A 5075-nucleotide genomic window follows, 5' to 3' on the forward strand; every position below is an offset into this window, starting at 1 on the left:
TGGAAGTAATTGAGATCAGTGGTCCGTATACCTCCGGTGGGAGGGGAAACCCAAGTCACTGCTGGGAGGGCCCGATGAGAAAGGCAGGGTTCCATTCATTCACTGTGCAGAGGAGACACTATGCTGAGCGTTCCTCCGACCTTTGCTGAAGAAGAAAGTCTGAGAGACTCAAACCAGAATGTCCGTCATAGAGTCCCCAAGGCAACTTACACTGAAACTGTGTAAGCTGTGGTTGGGTTAAAAAGGCAAGGGGAGCCGGGCGGTGGTGGCGCACGCCTTTAATCCCGGCACTCGGCACTCACTCGGGAGGCAGAGCCAGGCGGATCTCTGTGAGTTCGAGGCCAGCCTGGGCTACAGAGCGAGATCCAGGGCAGGCACCAAAACTACGTAGTGAAACCCTGTCTCGAAAAACAAACAAGCAGAAAAGTAACAAAAAGGCAAGGGGACAGTTTGTCTGGGAAGCCCTGGCCTGTTTTTGGCATCTTGCAGTGTGCATTCCAGCATCCCTTGGTGGGTTTCTTGCTGACTTCTGAGTCAGAAAGAGATGGTGTTCAGCACTGTCCCTACACTGCCAGGAGCACAGACCTTTGCTGGATGTCTTCTAAGCCTTGCTAGCATTCTCCCATAATCAGTTCATTCTAGGCATGTGCGGGGTCAGGGCTCTTTGCAACGGTACCTGGACCAAACAGCAGATGCGGTGGAGGCCCCTAGGTCTCCTCAGTATGTGTTGTTTCCCTTGGCCAAAGCCACACTGAGCTGTCTCCAGACTGTCTTCAGGCATTCAGTGTCTGCGAGAGCTGGGATCTGAGGACCTTGAAGAACGGGGACGGACTACAGTCTACTGCTGCAGACCATTTGACTTCACTTTCAGTGGACTTTTATACACAGATGTAACAAAGAAAGCAGTGGTCCCGGGAAGGTTGTTTGAGTTCAGGCAAACGTGTTAAATAAACACCAATAAGCACATACTAAATATGAACAGAGCAGCCCTTCCCCAGAACTTTCTCAGGACAGACCAGTTTAAACACAATTGCCTGCCGCATACGACAGACTGCATCTGGGAAAGCAGGAGAGCAAGGCAGAGGCCGTATGCAGATTCAGGGCACACTGGGGACAGCACTCAGCACGTCCTTTCACCAGACTGGGTTCTATAGCTACGTTCCGACATCCAACAAGAATAAACATGCCTTGTAAACCCAATGCAAATGTTTAACACGGGAGGCACAGAACCACATCCAAGAACAATCCAGGGAACAAAACGCACCCTCCGCCGTTCTCCTGGAGCCTCTCTCGCAGTTCCGCGTGGCGCTGCTCACCACCTGCCATTCCTCTGACCCTGTTCTGACAGCCGGTAACTTCATCCCCAGGGTAAAGTGTTGGGAGGGAGGCCACGGTAGGCGAGGCGCTTAGGTCATGAGGACGCCACCCTGTGAATGGATTACTGCAGACTGCAGAAGGGTTGGAGTTCTGTCTCCTGCTTCCTAGGTGCCGCCTTCCACCATGCTGTGACACAGCATCACGGGCCTCTCCAGATGAGGCCCCAGGCACTTGAGTCTCCCAGTCTCCTGAACTGTAGAGTGACTCTTTGCTCTTTAAAAGTTACCCAGTCTCAAGTATTCTGTTATAGCAACCCCAAACAGAAAACAATGGTTTTGTTCCTTTCCCACACTTTTTTAAAAACTAAGATCGGATCATTAGATCTTCCCTTAATTCTAACCTACCTCGTAAATCCTACCTTACAAACCATCTGACCTAATATTAGGACCTACTGTGTCCCAAGGCCTCAGAAATCCTCCATCCAAGCTCTTCTTCCACCGTTACTTTTTTCCGCTAAATCCTATTGAAAAAAATTCAGGACAGTCCAAAGAAAAACCAGAAGGCTGGAGAGATGGCTCAGCCGTTAAGAGTACTAAGTGCTTTTCTAGAGGACCCAGGTTCAAATCCCAGCACCCACATGGCAGCTCTTGTTACTGTTAGCACATGGCAGTTACTTTCTGTAACTCCAAGATCTGACACCCTCACACAGATGTACATGCAGGCAAAACACCACTGCACATAAGATCTAATATATATATATATATATATATATATATATATATATATATATATATATATAAAAATTTTTTTAAAAACCCTGAAGTGTGACATGAACATGCACAGCTCTGTTAGGAAGAGGTCATCTACATCAGGCTTTTGCATGGTGTCATGAGAAATGTTACAATTCAAAGCATGGGCAACAGCTGTCCTCTGGGTAACAAGAGATGGGGAAAGGAAGTGGGAGCGAGTGGACTTGCTAAAAGCAACTGCAAAGAAAGTTCTAAGAGCAACCGCAAAGAAAGTTGTCAGGAACGAACTTCTCTCTCCCTTCTCTCCCCTCTCTCATGGGAAAGCTGGGCAAAGGTGGGGTTTCGCGCATACTGGGTAAGTTGAGGCAGTCTCCTTCCAACAGACACAGCATGAGTGGCAAGCTATATAACTCAAAGTTTGCTTCAGGACTCTTTCATGATAGGTCTCAAATTACGATAAGCAAAGTCCAGAAAGACCAGGATTATGAAAAGGACTGGCAAGAATGGAATTAAATGGATGGTACCCGCAGGGTGGCAAGCTCTCTTCACCACTGAGCCGTGACTCCAGCTCCCAAGAGCATCATTTCTCCTACAGCTTTGTGTCTATTACAAATGACCAGAAAAGCCAGTGGCATGCGTCCACAGTCCTGGCTGTGTAGAAGGCTGAGGAAGAGGAATCATTTGAGCCCAGGGGCTTCAGAACAAGCGGGACAACACAGAAAGACCCTCGCCTGAAGAAATGAAAACCAGGGGGCTGGAGCAGCCATTCAGCAGTTAAGAGCACTTGTTTCTCTTGCAGAGGATTCCTGGGTTCAATTCCCAGGATTCACATGGTGTCTCACATCCATCTGCAACTCCAATTCCAGAAATTGGATGCCCTCTTCTGACCCCTGTGGACACTGCCAACATACACGCGACTCATACACAATAAATAAATAAATAAATAAATAAATAAATAAATAAATAAATAAATAGAAAACTAAATAGATGAATGAAATGTGTTTCATCTTCAGTAGAATGGTATTTCTGGAACAAATTAAGATAAACTTTATGATGCTGAGTATAAAAATTAAATTCTCCTAATTTCTACTTTTATTAGACAGGAAAGTTCTCCATAGTGTTTTTGGAAATGTGAACAACATTGTAGTTGTTTTTTGAAATTGATCAAAAAATTTACTCAAAAGTTGGGTCAGTATCAGAAAGCAATGTTACATAATTCACGCTAATTTTCTTGTGAAAGATTTTTAATTCTGTGGCGCTTTTATTTCCGTGGAACTGAAAGTAGCCCACTAATATAAAGCAGCATGAGCATCCCTTTTGAATTTTCTAATACACACAATATCTCATTCAACCTGTAAGAAAGGGCTGGGGATGCACTTCAGCCGATGTATTGCTTGCCTAGCATGCATGAAGCACCACGTAGAACCCAGTGTGGTGGTACATGCCTGAATCCTAGCACTCAGGATGGATGTGGGAGGAGCAGATGAAAGGTAATTGATAAGTAAAAAATATATCCCCTGTTAGTGGGTAACTCCGCCGATTCGATAAGCCCAGCAAGCCAAATTAATAAGTTCAGGTTTAATAAACAGAGCAAAACAACTCCAGGTAACTCTGGGAAAGGCAGGAGAGAAAATCACCTGGCAGATCTGGTGACCAGGTCTTAAATACGCTGTAGGCGTGGTCTTGAGCAGCCCCAGGGGAGGGGCTGACCTTTGGCCAGCTTTCTTTGGGCGGGATCTGGAGAAGGCAGCTGCAGGGAGGGGCTGCTTGACGCACTGAGGGCGGGGTTTGGAATGTCGCCCCGCCCCTCCACCCTGCCGTTGGGGAGGATAGGAGAACACTGATGGGAACTGTGCATTAGCATAGCTTTTGGAAAATAAGATGGGTATGTCTCAGTCTTTCTCTGTCTCTGTCTCTGGGGTCTCATGTAGACTAGCTGGTCTCTAGGGGGGAAATAATGAAACCCAATTATTTTGTCAAACAAACAAAAACAATATATGCTCACACAACATGATAATATGTAGTTCTATAGAGCTGTGGATGTAGCTCAGTGGTAGAGTGCTTGCCTAGTCTATGCAAGAGCCTCTGCTCTAGCTCAGCACTAAAAAATTGTGTGTGTGTGTGCGCGCGCACACGCGTGTGCACACATAGATATAATGTAAAAATGAGATTTGTTATCTTTTAAAATTTGTCCCTGAATAGAGGCATACGAAGTTTAAAAACTAAATGTATACTTCTTAAGAACACGAAATTAAGTCCTGTCTATGACAGCTGAGAGATAAACACTGAAAGCTAGTTAAATTTGAAGCTCCAGGCTTCAAATTACCTGAGAGGTAAGGGGATAAACATGGCTCGACTCAGTCTCCAGCATGCTCCCAAACTGAAGCGTGGGTGCAGCATATTGGGATTCCTCGACATACCTTCCTTGTTCGTTTATCTGAAGCATTGGTGCCTTTAGTTCAGGGTAGCGGCTTTGTTCTGTTGCACATCAGTGTATTGTGAGGTTGCTTCGCTTCAGATGGATCCATTACATTCTATTGAATACACACAAGCTATAAGTCGTGAAAAGTGGAAAGACACTTAGAAAGGGTGATTTTCTAGTGCTTAGAGATAGTTCTCCCTCCATGGGGCTGGAGAGACAGTACAGTGGTTAAGAGCACTTGTTCTTCCTGCAGAAGATCCAGGGTCAATTCCCAGCCTCCATATGGTGGCTCACAACCATCCGTAACTCCAGTTCCAGGGGATCCAATGCCTTCTTCTGGCCTGCAGGGCACTGCATTCATGTGGTGCACAACCATACATGTACACAAAACACCCAAACATAAAATTTTAAAATTAAATTAAAAAAAAAAAGATGAAATAGTTCTCCCTGAAAGTTTCCTCATGTTTCTACCACTGTCCACACACCACACTCACATACGTTATCAGCTGAACCTTTACACAGAAGCCCCATGTGATTCTTGCTATTCTCAGCCTTGTCCGTGGGCTAAAATTAGAACGAGGCTGACA

The sequence above is a fragment of the Peromyscus maniculatus genome, chromosome 6 (assembly GCF_049852395.1).
Source record: "Peromyscus maniculatus bairdii isolate BWxNUB_F1_BW_parent chromosome 6, HU_Pman_BW_mat_3.1, whole genome shotgun sequence".
Classification (NCBI taxonomy): domain Eukaryota; kingdom Metazoa; phylum Chordata; class Mammalia; order Rodentia; family Cricetidae; genus Peromyscus; species Peromyscus maniculatus.